Here is a 22548-nt window from a genome sequence, read left to right as displayed (position 1 = left end):
TGGGCTCGTGGATAAGCTCGTTGGCATGGATATGATCTTGCCTTCGGAGTTGACCACCGACGTGTTGCTGTTATCATTGCCTAGCTCATTTGATCCTTTTGTGGTGAACTTCAACATGAACAAGATGGAGCCGACCCTTGAGGAGTTGGTGAACATGCTTGTTACGTTTGAATCCACCATCAAGAAAGAGAAGTTGGTTCTTTATGTGGGTTCTTCATCTGGTACGAAGATTGATCCACATGGGAAGGGAAAGAAGCGTTCTTTCCAACGTCCCAAGAAGAACATGCCCTTGTTGAGGCAATCTCCGAATCCCGGTGTGGCAGCCATACCAGTTAAGGCTGACAAGACTAGTGATGTTTGTCATCACTGCAAGAAGCCTGGACATTGGAGGCGAAATTGCAAGGAATATCTGACCCAGAAGAGTTCTGGAAACGGTATGTTCTAAATAGAAGTAAACATTTCAATTAACTCTACTTCTTGGGTATTGGATACCAAATGTTGATCGCATCTCTGTAATGTGTTGCAGGTGATGGGAAGAAGTAGGAGACTAAGAGAAGGTGAGACCTTCTTGAGGATAGGCAATGGAGCAAGAGTTGCTGCCAAGACCTTAATAAATGTTTACTTATTGTTGAACAATGATTTTAAGTTGATTTTTAAGAGATGTTTTGTTTGTACCTTTTTGGTGAAAAACATTGTTTCCATTTCTATTGTGATAAAGATGGATATTCTTGTCTATTTAGCAAAGGTGTTTGCAACATTTACAAGAATGAATGTTTAATTGGTACTTGAGAACTTGAAAACGATCTCTATAACTTAAAATTAAAAGATATTCCATTAAATGTATATTCAAAGGCAGACACCATATGAGATATGGATGGGTAAGCCTCCCAAATATTCTTATCTTAGAATATAGGGGTGCCCTGCTTATGAAGCAGGTAGTGAGAGATAAATTGGATAGTCGATCCATTTTATGCTACTTTGTGGGATATCCAATGAATTCGGTTGGATACTACTTCTATCATCCCCAAGAAACAAAAGTGTTTGTTTCTAGGAATGCGACCTTTTTTGGAAAAGGAATTTCTATTGGATAGAAGAGGGGAAGATGATAGAACTCGAAGAGGTTCGAGAAACACCCACAATTATAGAACCCACACCCGAAGAGCCAAGAGAGGAGATACAAGCTCCTAGAAGATCCGAGAGAGTCTCGAGACCACCTATGAGGTATGGTCTGCTTCTTGAAGAGGGCCATGATGAGCCTAACCATGGATGTGATCCAAGGACCTTCAAGGAAGCGTTATCTGATGCCGATTCATCCAAATGGCTTGAAGCAATGGAATCTGAGATGAATTCCATGCATTCGAACCAAGTGTGGAATCTCGTGGATCCACCTGAGGGAATTGTTCCCATAGGGTGTAAATGGATTTACAAGAGGAAACTTGGGGCGGATGGGAAGGTATTGACCTTCAAGGCGCGATTGGTGGCAAAAGGATATACTCAAAGACAAGGACTTGACTTTGAGAAAACCTTTTCCCCAGTCGCAATGTTCAAGTCCATAAGGATTTTGCTAGCCATAGCTGCATGGAATGACTATGAGATATGGCAGATGGATGATAAGACAGCCTTTCTTAATGGGGATATTAAGGAAGAGATTTACATGTCTCAACCCGAAGGGTTTACATCTATCGGAAGTGAGCATATGGTATGCAAACTTCAAAGATCAATTTATGGTCTAAAGCAGGCATCTAGGAGTTGGAACCTCAGATTCGATAGTACAATCAAAGAGTTTGGTTTTACTAAGAATCCTGAGAAACCCTGTGTGTATAAGAAGGTCAGTGGGAGTGTAGTGACATTCCTGGTGTTTTATGTTGATGACATTCTACTCATTGGGAATGATGTAGGAATGTTGCAATCAACTACGATATAGTTAGCGAGTAAGTTCTCGATGCAGGACTTGGGTGAAGCATCTTTTGTATTGGGATACAGATCTATAGAGATAGATCGAGAAGATTGCTTGGTCTCACCCAGTCCACATACATTGATACCATCATGAAGCGGTTCTCGATGGATAAGTCCAAGAGAGGACATCTACCAATGTGTCATGGCGTGTCCCTATCCAAGTCTGTCTTTCAAGACTGATGCAGAGATAGCGGCGATGACAAAGCATTCCTTATGCATCTGCGATTGGTAGCATCATGTATGGGATGATATCTACACGTCCTGACGTGGCTTTCGCACTAAATGTAGTGAGTAGATATCAATCGAACCCTGGTCTTCCACACCAGAAAGCTGTGAAAGACATCCTCAAGTAGTTGAGAAGGATCAATAAATTGTTCTTGGTCTATGGGGTGGAGAACTAAAATTGGAAGGCTATACCGACTCTAGCTTCCAAAGCGATATCGATGACTCGAACTCAACCTCTGGGTTTGTATTCATGCTCAATGGTGCTGCTGTCTCTTGGAAGAGTTCCAAGCAAGACAATACTGCGGATTCCAGCACAGAGGCCGAATACATTGCTGCATCAGATGCAGCAAGGGAGGCTGTTTGGATAAGGAATTTTGTCCAAGAGTTGGACGTCATTCCTAATTGAGTTGCTCCTATCCCAGTGTTGTGTGACAACACGGGAGCTTTAGCTCAAGCAAAGGAGCCAAGGTCTCATCAGAAGTCCAAACATGTATTGAGAAAGTACCACATCCTCGGAGAGATTGTGGAAAGAGGAAGAAGTGCCTTTTAACATAGTCGGCTCCGCAGATAAAGTTGTTGATCCACTAGCTAAGCCTTTACCTAGACCATTATTCGAGATGCATCGCGAATCAATGGGTTTGAAGCATATGGGTAGTTGGCTCTAGTGCAAGTGGGAGATTGTTATAGTAGGTGCCCGTCGAGCCAAGTGTTGGCCGAGTGTTCACAATGAAACTCTATGTATAAGAAATCTTTATTTTAGTAATATTTGATATTATTATTTTGGCATATCTTTATCTGTATACCCATGCTTGTTGCATAGATAAAGCCCTTGAATATACAAATGGTAGAAATAATATGAGATGCTCATATGATGAGTATCATGAAACTCATATTTGTAATACTGTATATTCTAAACGGTTCCTAGTCGATTCAGCCGCCACTAAGAAGGATATAGGCCGCTCGAGTTCGAGACTAGTATCTGCGATGTGAGTACCATGTTTCATTGGTAGGGGACATTGTGATGTCCGAACATGCAGATAGGTGCTCCTTGTTGAGTGCACTGAACAACCCTCCATAAAAGGACTTTCCAAGTGGTTCTCACTTATCGAGTGGAAACGTCCTAGTTTATGGTTGTACACCATTAGTCCTTATGACCCGGGACAACATTGAGACTCTATGTGCTAGAATTACACTTTGACTTGTTTACCGACTCTCATGGGGTCATCAGGTGGCAAGGTTGGGTGTTTTGTCGAAACATATAGGAGTCGATGCATTGTAGTCGGGGATTCACCGCTTACCTTCGGGTATGGATATCCTATGTGTTCTCATGTGTTTGTAGGTTGAAATCTCTGATCAGAGTATGGTGGTAATTATGAAAGGGGTTTCATAGATTACACCATCGATGCAACTACGACATGACACATAGTATCGATTCATTGACAACTCTCGATAAACCAATGGTTGTCGAATCGATCGGGATATATGAGTTAAAGGTACCGTAATGTACGCTAACCATAATTGAATGGTTCTTGCAGGCACTATCATTTGATACCTAGGGAATCATGTAAGCGATGCTGCTAGGCGTTTAACATGATTGGTTGGGTACTATCAGACTTGAGTTCTGACGTTCTTGTTATCAAGGACTTGATAAGTAAGAATGGAGCAATTTGGGTATGCTCATATAAGGACATGTTTAGTCCGAATCACATGGAGATGTGAACCCATGGCTAGTTGTATCAATGAACCATTGAGGGCCACACAAGTACTAGCTTTCTAGATCCCGTTGAGAAGTAAAAATAGTTCAATGTGTTGAACGACTTATAAAGGAGTTTATAAGCGTAAGGAAAATTAGAAGTATGACTTCTATAAATGAGAAAATAGTTCAATGTGTTGAACGGCTTATAAATGAGTTTATAAGCGTAAAGAAAAATAGAAGTATGACTTCTATGAGAGAAATGTAAATTTTAATTTATGGAAGTGTTCCTAAATTAAAAGTTGGCCAAGTGAATAATGTATTTGAAAATTGTGATTTTCATAAACATTATTATGGACTAAATTAAATTAATTCAAGTGTTAAATTAATTAAACACTAGTGGACCTAGTAGAGTCCAAATAATTAAATTAATTCAAGTGTTGAATTAATTAAATTATATTGAGTCTTGTAGAGCTCAAGTTAAATTAATTATTTAACTAGTGGGACTTGGGTAAATTCAAGTAATGTTTAATTAGTCTCAAATATGTTTGAGATAATTACATTTAGTCCATGGTTTTTTAATTTGTTAAAAACCATATAATATGCATGCATGGGAGGTGAAAGGTTGGGAGACTATTTTTTGAGTTTTCAAGGCATGGCATGCAAAAAGTGATTTCTACTTTTTCTACTACCAAGACAAGTCTCCCCTCCCCTCATTTTGCATACACTATGGCCGAATTTTTCACTCCCTTTTCTCTCCAAGTTTTTCTCTCATTTTCTTCTTCAAGTGTTGAGGAATGAATAATTTTTCTCTTTGAAAAATCTTCATATTTTTCTAGTGCAAAATATGAAAGGATCTACCTAGTTGGTGGTGGGCCTAATTTTGAAGAAAGGAGTCCAAGGAGAGCTTGTAGATTTCTTCATGCCATTCAAGAGCTTTGTTGTTTAACAACAAAGTTGGAGCCATACATCAATCCTTGTGATTGATAGATATTTCTCTCAAACACCCTATGTATGACATAGTTGTGTTTTTGTATTTGCTACATGAAATGAGGGGTGACCGAAAATTTACATGAAAAATTTGATTTTTTAAACTTTCGTTGTGCTTCCGGTCACCGTAACCGATCCCCTTTCAAATCATAATGTCGTATAGAGATCCAAGATTTGTGTCACATATGTGGTAGAGCTTTCAAAAAGCCATGAGAACAAAAGTTACTCTTAATATGGCTTATCACCCTTAAAATGATGGTCAAACAGAGAAAATGATTCAAATCCTAGAGGGTTTGATAAGGGCATGTGCCGTAGACTTCAGTAGTAATTGAAGTGAACATATACCCCTGACAGAATTCGCCTAAAATAATAGTTATCACGACAATATTGGAATGACTCGATTTGAAGCCTTTACGGATGGAAGTGTCGATCACCATTTTACTGGGACGAAATAGAGGAGACATCAATAACATGCCAGAACTATTCCAAGCGACAATGGAAAAATTGGCCATTATGAAAGACAGACTCAAGGCTGCATATGATCAGCAAAAGAGTTAGTCTGATCTTAAAAGGAGACCAGCGGAATTCATAATGAGTGAAAAGACTTATATAAAGATTTCACCAATACAAGGAATACTTAGATTTAGTAAAGCTGGAAAAATGAATCCTCGATACATAGGACCATTCAAAATTCTAGATAGATTGGCACATTGGCTTACAGAATACCATTGCCACCAGATATATCTAGAATCCATAATGTATTTCACGAACTAAAGAAAAACATCCCGAACTCAAGCCATCTTGTGGAAATTATACCGCTCATGATCAAATGTAACTTGGGGAAAGAGCTGAAATATGAAAATGTCTCTAGTCATATTGTGGACACCAAGGACCAAGTACTGAGACGACGTATTATTCTCTACGTCAAGGTGCAATGTTCAAACCACACAGAATAAGAAAACTACTTGGGAGTTTGAAGAGAAAATGTGCAAGCAATAACCCTACCTTTTCGAAGGTCAAGTTGACTAAAGTTTTGAGGACGAAACTTCCAATAAGGAGGAAGGATGTGAGAACCCAAATTTTTAGGCACGTAATTAATTAAATATAGACGTGTATAAGAATTTATTTTCGACTTATAATAAATTCGAAAATATAAGTAATACATGGAAATCGAAATTCAGTACAAGATACACGATAAATTAAGGCTGGAAATTCACCTAATTTAGAAAGAAATATTGCATACAAGACAGCTTTTCACAACAAAGAAGCATATCAATATTTATGGAAGGAACATCTCCATAATTAAGGAATAATTATCTCGAAATTTTGGAAGGAAAATCAATCGGTTTATGGTAGGATTCTAACTCATCACCTATAAATACCCCTTAAGCTTTTAAAAATTTCACCCCTCATTCTAGCATGCAATTTTTGAAATTTTCTCTCACAAGTGCTGCCAAGAATTTTCGAAATTTTTGTTCCCCAAAAATTCTGCACGAGTCATCAAATTATTTTCAAAGTTCGAAATTCGTTTCTCTCTCTCGAGAGCTCGGAATAGGATCTCCACCGTTCAGAATATGCTTTCATATGTTTTGAATAACATATCCAAATTTCAGTAAAATCCAACAGTTAGTTTTTCGTTTATAACCTTCGCAAGAAAACTGCTCAGATTCTGGACGAGAAAACCATACATACGGTTTTTCATATATTAACAGGTTAAAACGACTTCCAAACCCGATCTCCACCGTTCATAATTTATTTGACAGAAATTTGAACGTACTGTAAAAGTTTAAGCCCGATCCAACGGTTCAACAAGGAGAAAGGAATTTTACAACGCGACTGATTTTTCGGTAGATGTGCTGCTGCGTTTTTGAAGCATGATTCTTCTATGATTTTCGAATTCATCATGTTTTTTTCGAGTCTAAGATAAGTGGGCTTGTTTTAAAATATGTTGCGTATGAATTATTTTATTTTCGAAAATTTCGGTTGAGCACCTTCATTTTGTTTCTACGTTCTTTTTTTTGTGCGATTTTGGTACATATAATTATGTGTTGGCACTGTGAGGATTCACTGAAAATGGGTGGGAATCCCAACATATGGCCCTTCATGGTGGGATAGAACCGTTTTATGGCCTCGCTCCTTTAGAAGATTAAAAATTAGGGACTGATATCAGTAAACCATAGAAGGTGGAAGAATCGCAGTGCTGTTATGATATGAATATGATGATATGTTTATGTGTTATTTTCGAAAATTGTGTAAATATTTTTTTATGTTGTGCTCGAACAGCCCCCGCTTACTGAGTGACGACCATATCACTCACCCCTTATTCTAACCTTCCTAGATAAATCACAAGAAGAAATAGAGAAATAAGAATCAGACAACTGTTTTTGGACTGATATTGGATGCATGAAGAATTTTAATTAAGAATATGGTCTTGTGAGTTTTAATTCAAGTTTTAAACGCTTCCACAGATTTGTATCGTTTTCAGAGTTACTATTGTAAAGATGATTCCATTTTTATGGTATTTATGATATAAACTGGTTTTGTTTATATTGTACTACGAGACTTGTTGTTTAGCAATTTTGTGATTGTTGAATAACGGCGGTGTCGACTAACCCCGGTCTCGGGGCAAGACACAAGGGGCTGCCAAGTGAGGGTCCTAGGGGCTGTATGTGTCGAGGAGCAAGGTGGCTAGAGGCTGAAGTTGGTTGGGGTTCGAGATTTTTTAGATAGCCGATTGGTTTACTTGGGTGTATGTCTCGGCTATGGCTCAATGGAGAGGCTAGGGTGTTGCAGCCGTGCATGGCTCGATTATAGCCAAGATGCTGACCCTCTTGGGTGCGTGACAGGGTTGGGAAAGGGCTATGAACAGCTGGTGGCGGTCTTGGAATCGGTCGAAGCTGGTTTGGTTGAGGTTGGTATCAGGTGGGAGGTTTTGGCGAATCTCGGGTGTGTGTGACTTACAGCATGCATGAGGCTACGGTTCTTGGTTAGATTGGTCCAGGAGGGTCCTAGTGTGGTCTAGGAATTGTTGGTTCAAGGTTGGCTCGGGTTAGTTGAGAGTAGGGTAGAAGTGGCGTCGAAGTGTTTGGGAACTTTCTATCGTGGGGTTAGCACCGCAGCGCTGCTCTTTAGGCGCCGCAACGCTTGGTCTTCAAACGTGTAGCGCTACAGCGCTGATGCAGGGTGCCTAGGCGCTAACCAAGTTCCACAGAGCCACAATGTCAGAGCCTAGGCGCTAGTGCAGGGTTTGAGGGGCTATTGTCTCATTAGGACGTTGATACATTGTTATGACTAAGCTTAGTGAAGATTAGATTGGATCATATGAGGCGTGATTAGGAAACTTTGAAATATGATTTAAGAGTGGTCATCTTGGAGTCGAGTTAGTAGTCCTGACAGCGCTCTAAACATGAGTCTTCATGTTTTAAAGGTTTATGTTATCATGGATATGACTTTTTATGTAAATATGAAAAATACGCTGCATACTTGATTTTAAGAAAAATTTACATATATGCATTATTTATTAAGTGATGAATATGGTGACATGTTTTGAAGGATGAGAGTTGGTTGTGACTAATACGATGACAGGTATAGCCAGGGCTCAGCGGACGGGTAATGTTGTCGCTGATGTGCCCGTCGCCGGGTACCATGGTTACACGTAGATGGATCCATCGACTGACACGATGATACGAAAGTCACAACTAATGAACGAAATTCAAATTAAGAAAACGAACATGTATATGCTGATATGATGTGTTATGTTTTGAAAATATTTATGCTTCGACAGGTTATGATTATGCATGTGAATTTTATGATCATGAAATGTATTTTCATTATAGTACTTTTCACTGTTTCTTGTTATGTATATGTACTCGCTATAACATTACAGCAGTTGTGTTGAGTCTTTAGACTCATTAGGCGTCAATGATACAGGTGAGCATATCGATGAGGAGATTGGAGGCGCCGAAGAGTGAGTAGGCAGGGCTAAATGTACGCACGCTAACCCGAGGACCTTATTTCTTTTGCACATCATGTTTTTGAGTTAGGATTGATTTGGATATTTTTATACGCTATCGTTTTTATATGTTAATGGTTGGCATGAACTTTACACATATTTCCTATTTGATTTATTTTTAAACGTAAGTTTGGGGATGAAGATTTGTAATGGATTTTTAACTGAAATATTTTTCTTGCTAGTTGATTATTGATGTTTTAAAATTGTGAATTTTCAGGAGTATTACATGCATGCATTTAAATATAAATTTCGAGTAGTAGCTTTAAAAAAATCTAGTATTATTCTAAGCAGTAGAATACCTACCATAGCAACACATTAAATACTCTGTTTGTCCAACTCACTTAAATGGGGGCATAAAATAGAGGAAAATGAAAGTGCGGAGCTTTTGCTTCAAAGTCTAACAGATTCATATGATCAACTTATCATCAACTTAACTAACAATATTCTTATGGGTTCTCTAAAATCCGACGATTTCTTAACTGTAGTTCACGGAGAAGAAAGCTGGCGCAAGAATAAGGAAGATAGGTTGGTAACTTCGAAGCAAGCAGAAGCTTTACTGATGATAAGATGAATATTTATGGACCGTGACTCCAATGGGAGCCAAAAACAAGGTAGATCAAAGTCAAGAAGTAAGAAGAAAAATATTTACTGCTTTAAATGTGAAGGTAAAAGACACTTCAAGAAAGAGTGTACAAGTATCGAGAAGATTTCTCAAGTAAATGTGGCCAGTACTTCAGGCGATGGTGAAATATTATTCAGCAAAGCAGCAACAATTGCAGAAGGCAGACACAAACTTTGTGACACATGGATTATGGATTCAGAACCGACGTGGCACATGACGTCTCGGAGAGAATGGTTTGATCATTATAAACTAGTCTCAAGAGGATCTGTATTCATGATAAATGAGCATATCTTGGAAATCGCTGAGATCAGTACTATCAAAATAAAAATGTTTTATGGCACCATTCATATCATACAGGAAGTACGATATGTGAAGGGACTGACGAAAACTCTTTTGTCCTTGGGAAAATTGGATGATATAGGGTACAAAATCCATATCGAGAAAGAGATCATGAAAATTATAAAAGATGCGCTTGTGGTTATGAAGGCAGAAAAATTTGCTGCAAATCTGTAGGTATTTTTGGGAGAAACACACAAAGAGGCGGAACTTGCTGTTGCATCAATTAGTTCAGGAGAAAAATTAACAAAGTTATGGTATAGAAAGCTCGGACATATGTCAGAATGAGGGTTGAAAATTCTCTCAGAACGGAAGCTGTTGTCGAGACTTACAAAAGTGTCATTACCCTTTTGTGTTACCAGTGCAAAACACATATTAAAGTTTGGCACTTCCAATGCCAAAATTAAAAGCATAATGGTGTTTATTCATTCGAATGTTTGGCAAGCCCTAGTTGAATCCCTAAGAAGAGCGAGAGACTTCGTCTTGTTCATTGATGATTTTTCTAGGAGCCCTAGTTGTATCCCTAAGAAGAGCGAGAGACTTTGTCTTGTTTATTGATGATTTCTCTAGGAGATGTTGAGTGTATCCAATCAAGAAAAAATCAGATATTTTTCAGATCTCCAAAGATTTCAAAGTTGAACTAAATTCTGAAAAGAAAATCAAGTGTCTGAGTACTGACAATGGAGGAGAATATGCAGGTGATGAATTTGATGCTTTTGCCAACATGAGAGCATCAAAAGACAGTTCACGACGGCTTACACACCTCAACAGAATGGGGGTGGCGGAGCAGATGAACAGAACCTTGTTGGACATGACAAGAGATATGTTGAGGATTGTGGGTCTAGAAAAGTCATTTTGGGCGGAATTAGTCAAAATCGCTTGTTATATTATCAATTGTTCTCCTTCAATGGACATTATTCTGAAGACTCCGATGGAGATGTGGACCGAGAAGCCGACATATTATTCTCATTTGAATATATTTGGAAGTCATGTGTATGTTCTTTACAATGAGCAAGAAAGATCGAAGTTGGATTCGAAATTCAGAAAATGTATCTTCTAGAGTTATGATGATGGACTAAAAGGGTTTCGCTTGTGGGATTCTACTGTTCCAAGCTTGTCATTAGCAGGAATGTTATCTTCGAGGAAGATAAAGTAAAGGGAGACAAAGGCACACTGAATCCAGAAACTACTATATTTCAGGAGGAAAATAAGATGGGAGAATGTCAAATTTCTTGTGAAGCAGTACCAAAGCACGAAGAACAAGAACATGTTGAGTATGGGGTTTCCAATGTGAGGCAGTCAACTTGAGACAGAAGACCACCAGTTTGACTTTTAGATTATATCGCTGAAAGCAATATTGCATATTGTCTATTACAGAGGATGGTGAGCCATCGAGTTTCCACGAGGCTACTCAAAGTGCGTATGTATCCTTGTGGATGATAGCAATGCATGAAGAATTGGAGGCATTAGACAAGAATAAAACTGGGGATCTTGTTACACTACCACGAGAGAGGAAAGTCATTGGTAACATATGGGTATATAAAATCAAGCGTGATGATAATAACCAAGTGGAGCGGTATCGTGCTAGATTGGTGGTAAAATGGTATGCTCAGAAAGAACGCATTGACTTCAATGAGATATTTTCTCCCGTGGTTCGATTTACAACAGTGTTTGACCTACATCTAGAACAAATAGATGTGAAAACGGCATTTCTTCATGGAGATCTTGAAGAATAAATCTATATGCACCATACAGAAGGTTTTGTGGAAAAAGATAAAGAGAAATTAGTTTGCGGGTTGAACAAATCTCTGTACGGTCTCAAAGAGACGCCGAGGTATTAGTGCAAGAGATTTGATTCCTATATCATGATCCTTTGATACAACAGACTGAGTGCAGACCTTTGTATGTATTTCAAGAGGTCTGGTGATGATTATATCATTTTGTTGTTGTATGTGGACGACATATTGGTAGCAGACCTCAACAAAGATCAGGTCCAATGATTGAGGGAAGAATTGGCTAGAGAATTTGGTTTGAAGGACTTGTGACCAGCAAACAAGATTTTAGGGATGCAAGTTCACCGAGACAGAAGTAACCTAAAGATTTGGTTTTCTCAGAAAAATTATTTGAAATATGTGTTGAAACGCTTCAACTTGTAAGATAGTAAGCCAAAATCTATACAAGACCAGACATTGCTCAAGCGGGGGGAGCAGTTAGTCGGTATATGACAAATCGTGGAAAAGAGCATTGGAGTATTATTAAGAAGATGCTTAGATACAATAAGGGTACCTCAAATGCTGCATTATGTTATGGAGGATCAGATTTTGCACTCAGGGGCTATGTCGATTCAGATTATGTAGGTGATCCGGATAAGATAAAATCTACTACTGGTGATGTGTTTACACTTGCAGAGGGAGCAGTAAACTGGGTTTCAAAGCTGCAAACAGTTGTGGCGTTACATAAAACAGAGACAAAATACATGGCAGTCACTCGAGCTTACAAGGAGACAATATGAATTAAAATGTTATTAGAGGAAATCGGGCAAAAACAAGAGAATGTTCCTTTGTTTTGTGACAGTCAGAGTACCTTGCACATCGCAAGGAATCCAGCCTTTCATTCCAGATAGAAACAAAGTGGAGTCCAATTTCACTTTGTGCGGGAAGTAGTAGAAGAAGGAAGTGTGGAAATGCAGAAGATCCATAAAAAGATAACATAGCTGATTTTCTGACCAAGCCAGTGAACACTGATAAGTTTGATTGATGTAAATCCTCAAGTGGCCTAGCAGAACGTAAGCAGCAAGTAATGACAAGATTGAAAAGATGTGTGGAGATGTGCTTGATTTTCAATGAGATCTTCAAATGGGAGAAATGTCGGCAAGTCATTTAGTAAAAAATGTGGCAGATATTTGTCAAATTTGGCTGCAAATTTGACCGAAGGGTTTGATGAATGTTTTGCATTCAGATATGAGAAATCACTGATTCTCATCATTAAAAAGCATCCTGAACGCCAATTGAGTTCTTTCTCTCATTTTACAGCATTTGAGTGCTTAATCTTTGTTGTGTGTTTTCTTGATTGCTCGCAAGCGCACGACGTCAAGTTATAGTAAAATGTATTTTCGAGTACAAGTGCCGATCCCACGAGGAATGTGTATATAAATGTATATTAGTACTTGTGATTTAAAATAGTCTCAACTTTATTTTGAATAATCAATTAAAAGATTTGTTTGCAAGAATAACTAAATTGCAAATGGATTTAAATGTAACACCAATTTATAACAATTAACAATGGAATAAAAGATCTAGAGTTCCGATTTCACGCAACTGTCCACCATGTGTAATTTCTTGTAACTATGTTATAAAAATCCTTGTTATTCATTAGCCAAGAATCCTATAATTATCTACTCCCTCTCCCGAGTGTTAAGTAGATATTAGTTATATAAAAATAGATTGCAACGTTCCCATCAACAGTCTACAATTAAATAACACATCAAGCACTAGATTCTCTATGGGCTTCGATAGCATTATAGGAACTCCCGAACTCTATAAATACCATTGATGTATTTTTCCCTTTTCTTGTTTATAATTTCCTCTTCCGAGTGATAAATTGTAAACATATAAATCATTCAAATTATGGTCAATAAATTGAAAGCATTAAGATTAGAGCAATACAAATGAACAATATGAAGAACTTAAATAGCTTAGTTCATAGATTCTAACACATGGTTTCTAGTTTTGTTCCATCTGTCCTCTAGACATATCAATTAGTTCATAATAACACAAACAAAACAACAAAACAATGTTGTGAAACAAGACATATCAACTAAAAAATAAAAGAAAGAAGAACTTAGAACAAGAGTTCGAAGAGCTGATTCCATCCCCGGAGTTGTGCAAAAGAGTTCCCAAGAACTTGATGAACTTGGATCTTCAATCCTCTAGCAGCAGCCTCTACTCCTTCCTTGGCTCCCAATACCCTAGATGATAAGTAAATAATGTCCTTTTATAGTCCAAACAAGCCTCAATTCGTAGCACACCAATATCTTGGACTTTCATGCGCAGCACACAAAAATACAGATTTTTCGGATTCTGTTTTTCAAGGAGTGCGGGTGCGGTCAAAAGGACACCGCGGGTGCGGTGTTGGTTCTGGTGTGCCAGCGCAGGTGCGGTGTGGATTTTGGCCCGGGTGCACTGCTTTACCGCGGGTGCGGTATATGTATAAGCGCGGGTGCGCTGCAGCTTCTGTAATTTTGATCTTTTGCACTTTCCAATTCAACACTTTACTACTCCAAACTCTCATTCTAAGCTTCCAAACTATAAAAACAAAAACAACAACAAATCACATAAAACCTGCTCAAGAATCACAGAATTCCAAGTTAAAAACAAGTAATAAAAGTGCAATAAATTGCACTTATCAAACTCCCCCAAACTTAGGATTTTGCTAGTCCCGAGCAAAATAAAAACACAGAAACGAACAAGTCATGAAATATTTTTAAAAGAACTTGGCCTCAAGATAATTTAACTAACTCTTCATGCATTCACAAGTCAAATCAATCAAACCAATTTTTCATCCGGATATAATCATGCAATCGGTTAATTTTCTTAACTTCCAATCTATTCAACTCATGTTTCAAAACATTCTCAATCGATTTCAATTTTTACAAACACAAATCAAGAGGTCTTTTCCGGTAAAAATTTGGTTCAAAGCTATATTCAAGCAAGAAAAAATACCCAATCAATATTTGAAACAAGGAGGTGTGTGTAAAATTGATCAAGATTCGTACTCAATGTAAGTGTTTATCGATTGTCCATAGGCTTGATCCTCCCAATCAATCTCCACTAGTATATTGGACAACTATGACTTGGTCAATAGGATTTGCAATGCTTGTAATGTTAGGCCTTGGCTCATGGCTACAAATGAAGATTTGTAATTCAAATAAGGGAGTAAGTTGAATTTTTATCTCTTTTGCAAACTCCACTTTTTCTTTTATCTCCAAATTTATTTATTTATTTTTTTTATTCATTTCTTCCCTTTTTCTCCCATTTTTCTCCAACTTCTTCAATGAAACATCATTCATTTTTCTTTTCTTTTGTAGGAGAATTTCAATTTCTTTGATCCTTTGAATTCTTACTCCCTTGAGAATGTAGGAAATTAATGTTTAAGATATTTAACAGGTTGGTAAATGTGGGATATTTGAAAGGATATCGAATGGTGGTCTTTTACACATATTCACCTGTGCCATTCGAATTCATATATGCTACAAAGAGGTGACAAATGATAAATTATTTTTATTTGGTGGCTTGAAAGACTCAATCGATCAAAAAAATCACCTAAATCATAGTTTGTCCGTATTTCGCCTCGAGTGTTGTTTGGATAGTTCTAGACAAAATCTCAATTCACCAACACAAAGTAGAATCTAATCATCGTGAAAAAATGGTGTCTCAATGCATCAACCAAATACATATATATTCAAAAGAAAAGTGCTTGGCTTCAAAGAAATTTCAAGAACACAATTCTTTTCTCATATAGGCTCAAGAGGGCTTCAAATGAATATTTATGAACAATATAAATAGGCCCAAATAAAATCAAATATTGTCTCAATCATATATGTGTTTGCAAAAATTTATTTCAATATTAAATGAAAATCACAGAGTTGTATAGAAATTATAAGTCTCAAACTTACCAAATCTCATGATTGTTCTCTAAATTTTTCCAATTGATTGATGATCATGAATGAAATACATGACATTTCTTCCAATACACAAATTTTGTTCATCATTGGCCATTTCAAAAATTTTCATGACTATGACACTACAAACACACAAGCAAATATATCTCAAAAGTAAATAAAACACTCAAATAAAACTAAATGACACTACAAACATACAAGCAAATATATCTCCCCCAAACTTAAATATGTGCATCGCCCTTGATGTAAATGATCGTGAAAGTTAGGGAATACACATACCTCGGGCAATGACCGTCAGTGGTCATCACCATCCTCATCGTCTGCTTCTTCTTGTGGTGGGTGATACTCAGGCGGATCATATACGGGTGGCCATTGCGGAGGTTGTGGAAATGGATTACCAGATGTGGAAGCTGATGGAAATTGTTGAGCCAAGACAGACGTGAAATCCATCATATAATCCATGAATGTATCGGTCCTAAACCGAAACGCGTCCATGTCTTGGCGTTGTTGGCGCATCTCCTCTTCCAAATGAGTTAATCTATCTCGCATCTTTCTTGGTTGCGGTTGTGTTCGTTGTTGTTGGGCCTGAGCATGAGCACGTCTTTCAGAAGCTCTTCGATTGAATTCTCTCTGAGCTTCACGTGTATCTTGTTGATCAGATGTCAGTGACCTATGTGGTTGAATTACCACAATGGCATTTTTTGGTTTCAACAATTCTTCGTTTGCTGCCCAAGTCACTCCCGCATAATGGCATAAGTCTGTGATAAGAGAAGGGTGTAGGAGTCCACTATGAGAGTTACTTTTTGCATAATCTAGCATTGAGTTCTGAAGCAAATGACCTAAATCAATCGTCTTTCCTGTTAAGATGCAAAAAGTCAGGATTTCCCTCTCCTTGATGACAGTAGTAGTATGGTCAGTAGGCTTAATCCTAGCCGAAATGAAGGAATACCAATCCTTGGCAACATTTTTCAGATCAGATTTGGCTAGGCTTAAATGTGCATTGTCTCTCATTTGCCACTCCGCTCCCTCAATGCAAATAGTTTGAAGAATGTTATCATAATCAACTTCCTCGGCCCGATATTCTTCATATTCATCATGCATGACTAGAGGGATACCATACATCGTGTTGATTGTATGAGAATCAAAAGCCAGCATCTTTCCTCGCACCAAAACTTTCAAGTGATCATGCTTAACCTTAAGGTTAGCATAAAATTCCCGTACCAACGAAATGACCGCATCCGGAGGTGGCTCGCCAAACTCCTCCCAATGCCTAGCAATAAGCATTAATCCAATCTCGGTTCGTGGGAAGCTCAGGTCAAATCCCCTCTCTTTCACAATGCTCTTGTTCAGAATTTTAGCATAATTTTCCTCTGCCTTTTCATCCCAGAACTTGTGTGCATCATAATTTGCAGACGAGGATGCACCCTTTGATTGTTTCTTTCTTTGAGGCATTTTGTCAAACACCTTCAAATCACCAAATTCCCCTTCAATCTAATGCACTAAAATAGATGATTCTTTCACTCCCCCAAACTTGTTAATCACAATAACTACACCTCAACAATATTCACACCAATCCAATCAACAATGTCAAGAATATACTCCACTAAAATTACAGCACTATTAATTTTCTTCCATAGCCAATAGCACCAATAATTTCGAATTTCAAAGCAAATGTGGTATGGATTTGCTCACCTTTAGTGTTGAAATGTTTCTTGGAAGAACATAATCGAAGCTCCAATCAATTCTTGGTGAAATTTTTGAGCCCCCTTTTCACACCATAGGTTTTGTGTTGAATTTATGGAATAAGATGGATAATGGATGGAATTATTGAAGGTATGTAGGTGTGTAGTGGAAAATTTGTGCTTGGAAGAACAAAATTTGAGTGTGGAGTGTGTTTTCAGAGGAGGTATTTCGAAGTGGAGGAGAAAATTTGGAGAATGGTTCTTCGTTTATGCCAATGTTTGCCCGTTTCTGTTTTTAAAATCAGCGACCACGGGTGCGGTCCAAAAGATACCGCGGGTGCGGTGTAGCTACTGAAATTTTTTTAATTTTTCGATCTTCAGCCACCGCGGGTGCGGTGTTTATTGTACCGCGGGTGCGGTGTTGCTACTGGAATTTTTGATTCTTCAATTTTCAGCGACCGCGGGTGCGGTGCATAACTTACCGCGGGTGCGGTAATGGTTCTGAAATATATCGCAGGTGCACTAACAAAATGACCGCGGGTGCGCTTTGCTTACTGGAAATTTTCATTTTTTTATTCAACAGCTAACGCGGGTGCGGTCCAAATTATACCGCGGGTGCGGTAATCTCTCTGTCAACCCAACGCAGGTGCACTCTGTAATTTACCGCGGGTGCGGTATGGCTACTGGAAATTTTTAATTTTCTGTCTTAAGATACTGCAGGTGCGATACATTTTCAGCGCGGGTGCACTCTCTGAAATTGTTTCTACTCCAATTTTTAGTCTTGAAAAACACAACTGGGATTAATAAGATTTGGGAAGATATAAGAACACATTATACCAAAAATACACAACCTAAAATAATAATACAAGAGTAAAAGCAAAATCGAAAACGAAATGCAATAAAGAAAACAAAAAATTTGGGTTGCCTCCCAAAAAGCGCTTGGTTTAACGTCGTCAGCCCGACTACCACCAGTCTGCATCAAGTCGATCCTCCCAAAGCAATGTTGTCAAGATGCCTTACTTCAGTCCCATAATAATGCTTGATCCGTTGTCCTTTTACTTTAAACGTTCTTCCGTCATTGCACTTTAGCTCAATGGCTCCATATGGTTGGACTGATTGTATTGTAAATGGCCCTGACCATCTTGATTTTAGCTTACCAGGAAAAAGTTTGAGGCGTGAATTGAACAACAGTACTTGTTGTCCGGGCTCGAAATTTCTGTGCATGATTTGGTTGTCGTGCCACTTCTTGGTCTTCTCCTTGTAGATTTTTGCGTTCTCATAGGCCTCATTTCTGAACTCCTCCATCTCATTCAATTGCAATAGCCGCTGCTCACCAGATGCTTCCATGTCAAAGTTAAACTTTTTCACGGACCAAAAAGCTCTGTGTTCCAATTCCAGTGGTTAGTGACAAGCCTTACCAAAGACCAACCTATAGGGTGACATCCCAATTGGTGTCTTGTATGCCGTTCTGTACGCCCATAAAGCATCATCCAACTTTAGTGCCCAATCCTTCCGGTTTGTCTTCACCGTTTTCTCCAATATCTGCTTAATCTTTCGGTTGGATACTTCGGCTTTTCCATTTGCTTGTGGGTGGTATGCCAGGGTCACCTTATGCTTTACATCATATTTAGCTAAAAGTGAGTTAAAGATTTTATTACAAAAATGTGTACCTTCATCACTTATTATGGCTCTTGGTGTCCCAAATCTTGTGAAGATGTTCCTGTGAATAAACTTAGCAACCACTCGAGCATCATTATTATTTGTGGCAATTGCTTTCACCCATTTTGATACATAATCCATAGCAAGCAAAATATACGATTTACCAAAAGAAGATGGGAATGGTCCCATGAAGTCAATACCCCAAACATCAAAAAGTTCAACTTCCAAAATATTGGTCAATGGGAACTCATGGCGTCTAGAAATATTGCCAACCCTTTGGCATCTGTCACATGACTTGGCTAAGGTATAACTATCTTTGAACAAAGTGGGCCAATAAAAACCAGACTGTAATACCTTTGCTACTGTTCTCGATGCTCCAAAGTGGCCGCCATATGGTGAAGAGTGGCATTGTTCAAGAATTACTTTCGCTTCTTCCTCCGCTACGCATCTTCTAATCATCTGATCAGCACATCTCTTGAAGACGTATGGATCATCGCATAGGTAAAACTTTGCATCGTGAAAGAATTTCTTCTTTTGGTGATAACTCAAATCTGGAGGGAGAGTACCACAAGACAAGAAATTAGCTATATCAGCAAACCAAAGGAGTATATCATTTACCTCAAACATCTGTTCATCTGGGAATGCTTCTTTTATGGTTCCTTCATCTATTTTATCTTCAAGTTCAAGACGTGACAAGTGGTCAGCCACTTGATTTTCACACCCCTTTCTATCCTTCACTTCAAAATCAAACTCTTGGAGCAATAAAATCCACCTTATCAAGCGTGGTTTTGCATCCTTCTTGGCAAATATGTATCGAATAGCTGCATGGTCAGTGAAAACAATTACCTTTGTGCCGACCAAGTAGGGTCTAAACTTGTCAAATGCAAACACTACTGCAAGCATCTTCTTTTCAGTAGTTGTGTAATTTTGCTGTGCAGCATCCATGGTTCGACTTGCATAGTAGATTGATCTAAAAAATTTATCACACCTTTGGCCCAACACCACACCTACTGCATAATCACTAGCATCACACATCAACTCGAAGGGCTCCTTCCAATCTGGTACTATCATGATTGGTGCTGTCACCAACGCCTTCTTGATTTTCTCAAATGCCTGCAGACAATCATCATCAAAAATAAAAGTGGATTCTTTTTCAAGAAAATTACACAAAGGTTTAGTAATCTTAGAAAAATCTTTGATAAATCTACGATAAAACCCGGCGTGTCCTAAGAAACTCCTTATCCCTTTGATGTTCTTCGATGGTGGAAGCTTTTCAATTGCAACTACTTTGGCTCTGTCTACCTCTAATCCCTTTGAAGACACTTTATGTCCAAGAACAATACCCTCTTGGACCATAAAATGACACTTCTCCCAATTAAGAACTAAGTTTTTTTCTTGACATCTCTGCAAAACAAGGGAAAGGTTATGTAAACAGTGATCAAATGAAGAGCCAAATACCGAGAAATCATCCATGAAGACTTCCATGATGTCTTCCACCATGTCAGCAAATATGGCCATCATATATCTCTGAAAAGTAGCAGGTACATTGCATAGCCCAAAAGCCATCCTCCTAAAAGCAAACGTTCCATAGGGGCACGTGAATGTTGTCTTCTCTTGATCCTCTGGTGCTATAGCAATCTGGTTATAACCTGAATAACCATCTAAAAAACAGTAGTGACAATAACCAGCAAGTCTATCAAGCATTTGATCAATAAAAGGTAATGAAAAATGATCTTTACGTGTGGAATTGTTCAACTTCCTATAATCAATACATACTCGCTATCCAGTCACAGTACGAGTAGATATTAATTCATCATTTTTATTCTTTACCACAGTCATTCCACCCTTTTTAGGCACTATTTGCACAGGAGACACCCAACTGCTGTCAGAAATAGCATATATAACTCCAGTATTTAACAATTTCAACACTTCATTTTTGACTACCTCTTTCATGGCTGGATTTAACCTTCTCTGATGATCCACATAAGGAGCGTATGACTCTTCCATTAAAATCCTATGCATGCATATGGTGGGACTAATCCCCTTGATATCAGAAATCGACCACCCAAATGCAGTTTTAAATTTCCTCAACACTCTCAACAATTTCTCTTTTTCATCTAAAGTAAGAGAAGAAGAGATAATTACAGGATATGTCGACTTCTCACCCAAGAAAGCATAGCAAAGATGGCTTGGCAATTCCTTCAAAACAGGGGAGGAAGGTATTATCTCTGAACATTTTTCTTCTTCCAACTTCTCCTGTGCGGCTTCCTTCACCCTTGGCAACTCTTCAAGAGCTAAAAGTTGCTCTCTCAATTCCCAATCATCATCATCAACTCTATTGACAGTACTAGAAAGGCATCTTTCTAATGGATCTTCTGCTGTATGACCTATACCAATCTCAGCAACACAAGAGTCAATTATATCAATAATTTTACAAGTACTCACATCGTCTTTACCTTTAATAGACTTATAGATGTTCAATATCAGAGCTTTCCCACCAACTCTGAAGATGAGTTCTCCTTTGTGTACATATATCAATTCTTTTCCAGTGGCTAAGAAAGGTCGCCCAAAAATCAATGGGGCATCTTGATCTTCCTCCATATCAATTATTACAAAATCAGCAGGGAAGACAAACTTGTCAACTTTTACCAAAACATCTTCAACAATTCCACGAGGATAGGTGAGTGACCTATCTGCAAGTTTCAAAGTTATAGTTGTTGGTTTTACCTCCCCAAGCTCCAAGTTCCTATAAACAGAAAATGGCATAAGATTAATACTCGCTCCAAGATCACATAAAGCTTTATTAACATGAGTACTACCAATAATACAAGGAATAGTAAAACTCCCTGGATCTTTTAGTTTTTGTAGTAACTTCTTTTGGAGAATGGCACTGCACTCTTCGGTCAACTTCACTGTCTCGAACTCTTGCAACTTCCTCTTCCTTGACATCACATCTTTGATGAACTTTGCATAGTTTGGCATTTGCTGTAAAGCATCAGCAAATGGAATGTTGATGTGAATCTTCTTGAAAATCTCCAAAAATTTTGCAAATTGATCATCAATAATCTTCTTCCTAAATCTCTGTGGATATGGAAGAGTCGGTTTCAGTATAGGAATCCGTTCAACTTCAGTTTCAATCCGAGACTCCTCAACCTTGTTCTCCTTTCCATTTTCACATTCATCTTCTTTAACTCTCTTCTCATTTTTGTCATTCTCTTTGAATTTTTTAACCTCAAGTTCTCTTCCACTTCTCAAAGTTACAGCTTTGCATTGCTCTTTTGGATTCACTTCAGTATTACTTGGGAATTGACCTCTATTTTGATCTCTCAATGCATTAGCCAACTGTCCAATCTGTGTCTCCAATGATTTCATTGTGGCACCCATATTTCTCATGTGAGTTTCCATGCTATCAAGACGAGATTCAGTCCTAGCCATCCTTTTACTAGATTCAGCAACAAATGTCCCAACTAGATCCTCAAGTAAAGGCTTTCCTTCCCCTTTCCATGTATTGAACCCCGGTGGAGGATTCAACACATTCTTATTATTAGCATATGAAAAGTTCTCATGATTTCTCAAACCAGGATGATAAGTGTTAGGGGGAGGGTTACCTCGATATCCTCCGTATCCACCAAAATTCCTATTGTTGATATAATGCGCCTCATCAGGAATATGTGGTTCTTCAATAACAACCGA

The 22548-nt window shown here is 38.2% G+C and overlaps 1 pseudogene; it reads right to left on the bottom strand.

Moving 5' to 3' along the window:
* The window catches only part of LOC142550173 (uncharacterized), a 110227-nt pseudogene extending 88160 nt beyond the window's left edge, over positions 1-22067 (bottom strand).
* Between the last annotated feature and the right edge of the window lie 481 nt (positions 22068-22548).

The sequence above is a fragment of the Primulina tabacum genome, chromosome 6 (assembly GCF_025594145.1).
Source record: "Primulina tabacum isolate GXHZ01 chromosome 6, ASM2559414v2, whole genome shotgun sequence".
Classification (NCBI taxonomy): Eukaryota; Viridiplantae; Streptophyta; class Magnoliopsida; order Lamiales; family Gesneriaceae; genus Primulina; species Primulina tabacum.
The sequence above is the reverse complement of the archived record's forward strand: the minus strand, read 5'-3'. Positions and strand labels throughout refer to the sequence as shown.